This window comes from Spea bombifrons, chromosome 3 (genome assembly GCF_027358695.1).
Source record: "Spea bombifrons isolate aSpeBom1 chromosome 3, aSpeBom1.2.pri, whole genome shotgun sequence".
NCBI classification, from domain to species: Eukaryota; Metazoa; Chordata; class Amphibia; order Anura; family Pelobatidae; genus Spea; species Spea bombifrons.
The window spans coordinates 32,686,467-32,697,201 of NC_071089.1; positions in this window are offsets into that span (position 1 = coordinate 32,686,467).

Here is a 10,735-nt window from a genome sequence, read left to right on the forward strand (position 1 = left end):
CCTTACCCCCCCGTATTACTTAAATAACCTCTGTGAGCCACTCATTTTAATTCTAGTTATTTCTGTTAGCAACTAGTTAATCAGTCACATTTACTATGACTCATTCAGTGGAAGGCCAGATATTTAAGACAGGCAAATATTCAATCTAAAATTTCTCAAGAGTAAATCGTTTTACTCAAAAGCCTTTCCCTTAGAAGCATATGGTAATTACAGCTGTTAACTTATTTGCCTTTTAACCAAATTAGAGAAATGTCAATTAGGTTTTAATGTCCTATTATAAATGTCAGATACCCCTTTACTATAGTGTGTTTTAACCAGAACACATCCACAGATGTATGAAATGAAGTACATTAAGAGGAACTTGTTTTGGCGATAATTTTTGATTGTTTTCCATGATAATTAATAAATGCAAAATAAACCGGGATGGACATGATATATTGACCTTTGGAGCCCTTTGATGGTTTACAAAAGAAAAATTAAAATGTTAGTAGACTGGGCCAGGAAAACATAGCTACAACAAATGCAGTTTGCAATTTCACTTGTCTGAAATAAAATTATTTGAAGTAAACTCTATAAAATGGCCGCTAAAGAATACTTTTGCACTTTAGCGGTTCAATGGGGTCTGTAAAATATTAGCATATGTTAAATTAACAAATGTTGGTCAGATTTTCTAGATGATCAAAAAATCCCAAATTAACACACTATTAAAAAGTAAAACGCGTGCACAAATGGATTAGAATTTATTATGTGCCAACACAGCAAGGTTTCTTCACATTCCACCTATATGCTTTTTGCTTATAGTCTTGTTTATTTGAGACATAAACCAGTACAAAAGTATAGGCAGATCAAAAATGTTTCATTACTCAGTTTGACAGTTTGTTTTTTGCTTATTACTTTTACTTATTCACAAGGAAGTTTTTGCAAGTTATTATTATTTATTCTTGTTAGTATTGTTTAGTAATTATTAAAAGAAAATATATATAGATATATGCACGTAAATCAAGCATTTAGTGGACATGACATATACTAACACTGTCAAAACAACGTAAGGCTGGACTTCGGGTGGCTGCAAACTCACATTTTTTTCCAATTTACAAGCACTCACACTGGATTGCCTAATCTTGGTTGTGAAAACAGTCTGACACTGTCTTCAAAGGTCCATAGAGGCAACTACACTGCAGACGTCGTTGAAAGACAGTGAGAGCGACCATCCATGGAAGTCTTCAAAGGTCAACTTTTTCTCATGCAAAATCTGTACCTTTTTAGAGTTACTCAACACTCACTTACTTATCCTGCTCGCCGACATTTGATGTCATATCCTGGCAGTCATCACTGAAGTCATGCCCACTGCTGGACCAGAAGGCCATTTCTTAAAGAAGTTAAAAAACACAAACACAGTTCAAATTTGGATAAAATTGGCCGTAGCTTTATTAGAGGGTATACGTGGCATAACAAACATTAAACCATTTAAATTAACACACCAAAACAAATAAAAATATCAAATACAATACGCCCTTCCTTAGCCAGATTGTTAAATAACCAAGCCTCCGTCTCAGACCAGAGGCGACCTTTACCCCATAAAAGCTACGAGTATACAAAAGCTTTTAGGGTAGGGAGGTGTGAAGCTTGTAAAAAAAAAATGTAAACCAATCAGCTGTGCGCATTTTCCCGCCACAATCAGCTGTGCTACCTGTCCAACCTGCCTGACAACAACAAAACTGGATTTACCTGGTCTTCATTTGACCCTTAACTGACCTCAACACCTAACTAATGTCCCGCAATGGACAATTTACAGTGCAGCTTAGTTAGTCTGTTCCTTTTCAATTCTTGCTGTTAGGTGAGACAGCTTCTGTAAAGGTGGGGTAAGAAGAAAGAAGAGTCAGGATAGGAATGGCACCCCCACAAGCTCCTGCAAATCTCGTCTCCCAAGAGTTGACATCTTAAACTAAAAATCCTCAAAACAATTACACAGGTTGAGAATGAAATAGCCCAACCTATTTAGCAAATTGTCTTACTTATGCTTTAAGTTGTGACGGTAACAGTTTGATTTCAAATACAAACCGTCGAGAACATAACAATTTCCCTGTTTAGCATTTTACAAAGCAAAAAAATTAAGGTATTTTATATCCTTAATGGTATATTGTTACTAGTTCCGTTTTAATAGGAAAACCTACCAGAGGTTTATAAAATTGTATATATTTTCTAAACACATAACAGTGGGAGAACAAACATGGTTTCCAACATAACCATTCGCTTTTCAGTTCCATCAAATGTGATCAAGCATTGCAGAGAAAGATTGAGAAATACATGACATTTTGAGCCTCGTTTTCATAGCTACATGGCTCCAAAACACACCTTTTTTACAACGTTATTAGATTAGGTCTAATATACCAAATAAGTAGGCCTAATAATTATTCTCAGGACAGGTAGCAATTAGAAAACACTTTTTTTTCCACTGATGTTTGGCAACAGTGACTCACATGAAGGAAACTATGGTACATACAGACTATGAAACTTCCATAGGGAAAACTCCATCATTCAATGCCATGACTCACAATTTATTAGGCGTATTATTACTACTCGCTTGCTTGACACTGGCTTTAAATTAATGTATGATTTACTGCCTAACTAATAAGTCCAAGAAAAAGTATGAAACATTTTTGAGCATTTTGAGACTTGGAGTAACAGAACACAAAGCATGTGGTGGAAAAAAAAATATGATTTTTTTTGGTGTCCTTTTTTCTGATTGACAGCGATTTATGCCCCAGGCCTCAATGAGCTGGTGTTGACATTAGTTATAGATTATAGCTTTTTGAAGTAATGACAATATCTAAAGGACACTCAGTAATATCCTGTCCTAAAATAAACTGAAATACGTCAAAATATTTTTTCGTTTTGTAAAGCATTGTAGCTTAACATGGCAGCTATGCTTTCTCATTTGGTTTAAGAAATATGTATTTCTTTTACATTTTTAATAAATAACATTTATATTTGTGTACATTTCATATTTCCATCCTATATGATATGATCCAATATATGTTTGAAAAATACTTAATTTTGTGTTTTTTGACCATGCAAGTTTAGAGGCGTCTTTCATACTAACAATACTGGTTTATGTACAGAATAGTTTCATATTCAGAATTGCTGGCTACACTCTCAATAGGGTGAGAACCTACTCTCACCTCCTACATAGTGGGCACACAAAGCAGTTTATACTGCTACCAAAACCTTATTAATGTGTTGGGGGAGGTGCAGTTAAACCTCCTCCCTATTTACCCCTGGACAGCAAGCTGCAACCAGACTGATGAGGAGCCAACAACCTCAAATATGTGCAAACAGGGAAAAGAAGAAATGTCGGTGCGCTAAGCTAGTCTCAGGCTCAAATGATACAAATGTATAATACGAGGCCTACCAAACAGGTGTAAGCATGCTGCAAAAACAGTGTATTGGCTGTACAATGTATACAAAAAACAAAAACTGTCTGCGCTTCTTACCCTAATAAAGTTGACAACAAATATATAAACATAATATAAATGAGAGGTTTTGGTTATATGAATTGGTCAAACCACTCTAACGTTGTTGCCATTCATTGTTAAGAGTTATTGATCTGTTGAGACCACTAGTTCTAGTTCATCCTCCAAGTGTGCTGTCCACTGTTTTGTAGGTCAAGGAGTTCTCCAAAGCTATAAGCCTACCCTACCTATGGATGGAATAGCAAAGAGACCCTAAACGAGTTGTAATGTATGCTATGCAGTATATTGGAAGGTATTTTTTATATGAGGGTCAAAGGTGGCTATGTATGTGAGCAATTTTGTTAGGAAAGATTTACATCACAATTCTGTCAACAATAATGTCTTTATTTCATCAATACAGAATAGATGGTACAATGTATGTTTAAGTTCTGTTAGTTTAGGTTGACTGTCTAGTATTAAGTGTTGCATGAGTTCCTAGATATGCTCAATGTCCACCAACCACTTATTTATTATCTGACAGCACTTATTGTACCTCTCTGTTATACTGTAAACTCTAAAGCAGTCAATCTGTTAGCGCACAAGAAATACAATTTCATACATACATACAAGATAGAGGTGTACGGAGAAGACTATGGGGGGTCTAGGGCATCTTTGGACCATCTTTGTACGATAGAGCTGCCGTGGCTGCACCCCCCAATAGCAGCCCTGCATTTTTACCTCTTATTGAGCTAATTAAAGAAATTGTGATGTATTGAAAATGTACATGGTTTTGTGTTTCCTATTATCTCTGAGGGATTTAACTTCAACAATTTCCGTTAACTTGTGTCTGACCCTTTATATTATATTTAATTACTTCATTATAATTACTTAACAATTACCATACCATGCTTTCATTTCCTAATCCTTAAACAGACCGCCTTATTCTATGGTGCTATAGAGGCATTTGCTTTCATAATGAACCCAACGATAATTGCTCTCACTGACTAAAACTCTAGAACTGTATCTTTGTAATCAAATCTAGCATTTTCTCAGAACCTAATAAAACATAATTACACAGAAACCAAAGTATCTGGTTTATTAGCGCTAAGAAAATCGGAGTCTATTTACGGTGAGATGTGGCTGCTCTAGAGACAAAAACAAATAGATGTCAAAAATTCATTAAACTATATGACTAATATTCAGAACATATATTTATGAAAAAGCACACCTTTTGTGTCAGTATACTATATCATTGTGTTTTAGACTACTTTTAAAAACTACACAAATCCAGCAAGAGAAATTATTTTCCCCATGAAATTATATAGAGATTATAAATTACAACAATTATGTATATAAGAAAAACTAGAATTTCACACTGAGGAACTAAATCATTTACAAACTGTGGATGCTTTTTAGGGTAGTCTTCAAGCTATATGGGCTTTGGGCTGCTTGATTATTGTGTAGTCTAACTAAAAGCATGAAAGGGACAAATATTCTGTGTTTTTCACTAATACACATAGCAAACCACATTTGCCCCTCTGCTACATTACCAGGGATAGGTCATACCATTCTGACCTGCTTTCTCGTATATCTCTCTCAATGAGCCACTTTCAGAGATCAAAGATCTTAATTGTGAATGGACCATTTGTACTACCAAGATCTGTGGATAGTAGGCACAGCCTCCACATTACCATACCAGGGAAATACCCAGGGCAAGCTACCCGGAGCAAGCTACCCGGAGCTCTCCATCTTCTGAGGGGGGCAGGGCTAGCCACACACAAAGGTGGGGGCTAGCCATGGAAGGAGCATAGAAGGGTGAGGCTAGCCACAAATAACATTAAACAGCTTGCTAGTAGGAGGAGAAATGGTTGGGCAGTGGGAATAGCTAAACACTACTTCCCTGCACCAGAGAAGGATAGTGGCCTGTAGACCCTGCAGGCAGACAGGCTGCTACTGAAGGGACACCGGTGACGCACAGCAGCACCTGTGTTGGGCAGCTGGAGGTGGGGCAAGCCGGGCACCAGATTTCAAAAGGGTAAGGGTATGTAAGGGCAATGTAAAGGTAGTGCATGTGCATATGCGTGTGTATGGCAGGCGTGTCTAAGGGCAGTGTATGTGTACATGTGCATGTAAAGGCAGTGTATATATATATATATATATATATATATATGTGTATATGGGCAGTGTGTGTATATATGGGAAGTGTAGTATGGGCAGTCATTTGTAGGCCACCTGATATCATGTAGGTCCCCCTTTTGCCACCAAAACAGCCCTGACTCATCAAGACATGCACTCCACTAGACCTCTGAAGGTGTGCTGTGGTATCTGGGACTATGACGTTAGCAGCAGATCATTTAAGTCCTGTAAGTTGTGAGGTGGGGCCTACGTGGATGCATCCTGGTGTCACGTGTTCTCCAGATAAGCATCGCACGCGTACCACGTGATGTACAAGAAAACGAGATTCATCAGACCAGGCCTCCTTCTTCCATTGCTCCGTGGTCCAGTTCTTATTCTCACATGCCTATTGTAGGTGCATTCGTCAGTGGGCAGGGGTCAGCATGGGAACCCTGACTGGTCTGGGCAACAAACTGAAATGCACTGTGTGTTCTGAGACCTTTCTATCAGAACCAGCATTAACTTTTTTCAGCAATTTGAGCTAAAGTAGCTCATCTGCACAGGCCAGCCGATCGCCCCCCCAAGCCTGCTTCTAACAAATTTGAGGACCAAATGTTCACTGGCTGCCGGATATATTCCACCCAGTGACAAGTGCCATGATAACAAGAATATCACTGTTATTCACTTCACCTGTCAGTGGTCATAATGTTATGGCTGATCAGTGTATATGTGTGTGTATGGGCAGGACATTGCATGGGCAGTGTATGTGTATATTGACAGGCATTTGTAAGGGCAGTGTATGTGTATATTGACAGGCATTTGTAAGGGCAGTGTATGTGTATATGTGCGTATATGTATATATGTATAACATCATATCCTTGCCACCAGACTCAGCAGCTAGCCCCCACCTGCTCTCCCTTACATGTACACACATATGCACACTTCTGTTTGTGTTTATTTAATTCTTCTCTCACGTCATATTTTTTCCTTTTTTTTGGGGGGGGGGTTAGGGATCCAAGTGCATTGCTTTGCCCAGGGCCTACAATACTGTAAAGATGGCCCTGGGGTACGGCCCTGGCTTGATATCTGGGGGTCTCCTTTGCATGTGGTAGTGCTACAGGCTTTGAGACCTTGGAGCCTATATTAGGACTGAACCATGCTGCAAGCTATTTATTCAATAAATACATCAATATTTTCCAAGCATTTTGCAACAAAACATAAGCAATTATAACATGTTCTTGGGTTTTTTTTAACTTCAAGGGCACTTAAACAATTCAGTGGCAAACTCAAACAATATTTTTAAACAACCTGCACAGTCACATTGTAATAATGTTCTAGGTTATTCTTTATTGCTGGTACTTCTATATATAAAATGTATGGAATCCTAAGCTAATATATAATACTTAATATAGTTTAGTACAGTAGCTATGCTCCATGGAACATGGAATATGGGCCATCTATATTAAAGTGAAATAAAAATAAAGCTGGCAACTATCCTTTGGGCAATGCGGATATTAAAAGCGATGCATTTAAGAACAACCAGCTGAAACAAATTGCTGACAGTCTTCCAAACTAGCAAAACCATCTGTTGTTTTATACAATACAAACATAGCAGGAATGGGAAATGATTTGATTCTATCTCTTACATTCAATATAGCATACATCAGAGTAATGCAGTTATAGTTGTTACGTCTATATACCTGCTCTCTTTGTCAAGTAGTGGTTTGACAAATGTCAGCCATAGTGACAAACATAAATAGTTTGGAAGAATAAGAATTACTGGGTAAAAAAAAAATTGCATTTTATTGCAATAAACCGTCAATAGGGTTATTCAGTGTTCTTTCTTGTTCCAGAATATCATTGGTTTATTGACCTTAGCACTAAAGAGAAAAGGATGCGCTTAAGAGAAAAACTGTTATCCAGAACTGCTAAGCCATATTAAGATACTGGCATCTTGAAGATGATATGGTTGCTAAGTTAAATTTAAATAAAACACACATACAAATACTTAACATAGGTGCTATAAAAAAACACAAATTGCTTAGCTTTTATTGAAAACGACTTGTTATATTGTATACTATAATGTCACCAAACCAAGCATTAGTTTATCAGTTTATATTTACAGCACCCAGAATGACCTCAAAATGACTGCAGAATAACATGATTTAATCATTGCATATATTTTTGCATATATTGCAAATTTATGACGATAGCTTTAAAGAAAAACTGCAAAATTGTAAATAATATGTAGTGTTAGAGGTTAAAGGGACGCTCCAGCCGACATACTGTATGCACTGCTTCCTGGGGTCTTTGGGCAGCGGTGCTGTGTTTGACTAAGCCCAATTCTCCTCCTAGCCCCCACTCATTTAAGACTACCTGAAGCCCCATCTCATGCACAACTAGCCTCCTCTCTGCAGATGGCTTGTCCTGCCTCGCAAAAAGCAATCTTCCTAGAGGGAGGGAGGGAGAGCTTCGGTTAGCTTACCCTAGGAAATTCCCTGGTATGTGCACATGATAGCTGAGTAATCCTCTGAATAAATTTCTTTCTTTTCCCTGCCCCAGCATTTTGACTTCCAGAGAATGTGTATGTATGGTTTACTCACCCCCAGCCAGTTACAGCTCTGGCTTGCTCAAGAGTTGAAAGGGGTCAAACGAGACCTAAGTGTGCCTGTCCATAAAGAGCTCCCATTAAGAAAGAGACACACACATATTTTGTCTTAAAAGGACAAACATTCATTTGGATACAGATGATATTTCAAAATGTATTACTATGCATTTTCCAAACTTCAGGTGTGAGCCTATAGTAAACTGGTGCATAGGTGAAGTATTTCCTTTGCATCCTCCCTCCTCATAAAACACATGCACATGCTAACAGCAAAATCACTCTATCACCCACTCTAACAACACATGCTGACACCATACACTTAAATACATAAACACACCAATATGATACACAATCACTGTGACACCATCCACTTACTACCATCCAAAAGTTTGGGGTCACTTAACTGTTTTTTCATGGAAATAAAGGAAATTTCTAGCTGTGCTGACATAATTGCAAAAGGGCTTTCTAATGATCAATTAGCCTTTTAAACTTAAACTCGGATTAGCTAAGACAATGTGCCATTGGAACACAGGAGTGATGGTTCCTGGTAAAGGGCCTTGGTAGGCCTATGAAGATATGCCATTTCCAGCTACAATAGTCATTTTCAACATTAACAATGACTACACTGTATTTCTGATCCATATAATGTTATTTAACTGTCAAAGTTCGCTTTTCTTTAAAAAAAAAAAAAAACAAGGACATTTCTCTAAGTGACCCCAAACTTTTGAATGGTGGTATGCAGCTAGCCTTTTCCCCATTAATTAGCGTATAGTCTTGTCTTCACTGCAGGTTGCTGCCGCCCTACTAAAATGAGGTCACTTAACAAACAATACGTGACCCAGCTGGGAGTCTCAGTTACCAGGCACCTGGGTGACGTGCACCTGTGACACCTGCCTTAGCATGCCCTTGTCAAACTCCAAATAATTTCCAGATTCTATAAAATATGCAATTTTCCAATATAGCATGAATGTACAAAACACATATTTTTTAAAAAAGACATGTTATGTGTACTGTATTTATTGAATAGTATGTTCCATGAAGGAAATTTGCTTGAAGAACCCGTGAAAAGTAAAAATAATTAGAATGGCTTATTTGCCAACATGTGAAAATAAATTTCAGGGATACTGTGCAGCATAGTTTGAAAATGTACCACACCCTTTGCCCCAAAGCTCGCCCCACTCTACCCAACCCACATAATTAGCATGATTTAGCTCCGTCTAGTTATTATGGCAAAGATTATATCACCAAGTTCCCACGGACACTACCATATCAAGCAGATACATTTTCAGCGCACATCTACTGTAAATAAATAACAAGGAAAACAATGATGTAAGAACTGTAGAGAATTAAAAAATAATAGTTAAACTAATTTCCCAAAACCAAGTGATTTATTTAAATCGGGGTCGGGGCCTGGGCCTGAGCAAGTGTTTTTGCATGAACCTAATGGAACATTAGGGACAATGGGACAGTAAATTAACTTATGACACTCTTGTATGCACTACAATCTATATTATGCATGTGCCGGTGTTATAGCATAGTCCTCGTCAGTATATAGTTAGTCAGACATAGATATGATACAGTGCTGCTCATAGTGAGCATAAGCACATAGTGAGCCTGACATGTGTTATGCAGCATAAATCTCATTAGTACTATACAGTGATCCAGATACAGACAGTGGTACAGCATGACTCCTATCATTATATAGTGATCCAGATACTGATGATTGTACTGCATAACTCTCATCATTGTATATTGAGCCAGGTAATGACAGAGGTATAGCAAATCTCCCATCACTATATCCTGAAGTGTGGTACAGTATAACTCCCATGAATGTATACTGAGCCTGATACACCACATCTCCCATCATTACATAATGATCCAGACACATATGGTAGTACAGTATGACTCATATCATTATAAAGTGAGCCTCACAATAGTACAGTATAACTCCCATCAAAATATACTGAGTCTGATAGTGGCACATCACAACTCCCATCATTATATAGTGATCCAGACATTGACGTTGTACACAATTACTCCAATCACTATACTGAGCTATACACAGATGGTGGTATAGTATAACTCCTAACATTAGATAGCAAGCCAGACACAGAAGGTGGTATACCATAACACTCATCACTATATATGGAGCCAGATATTGACGATGGTACAGAATAACTCTAATCTCCCATCATCACATCATCATCATCATTTTACACTCCTGCTCCATTACACTCTCGCTCACTTTCAATGTCTCCCTACCTTCTCTGCCAACAGCTTCCATGCCTCTATCTCCTTTCCTGCAGCTCCACTTCTCTTGCCTCTCTTTCTTCTGTCTTCTTTCTTCTGTCTTTTTTTCTGTCCTCCTTTCTCTGGTACCGGTTCTGCTGACCAAGGTCTCACAAAGCACTTCCTCAAAATGGAGGAAGAGAGTGTGCAGGGAGCCTCCACCTCTTTGAGGAAACACTCCGGAAGGCCTGGCCAGGAGAAAGAAGACACACATGTGCATGTCAAATACAGCTTCACTGAGCCACAGAGACTCAGTAAAGCTTGTCAGAGGGCC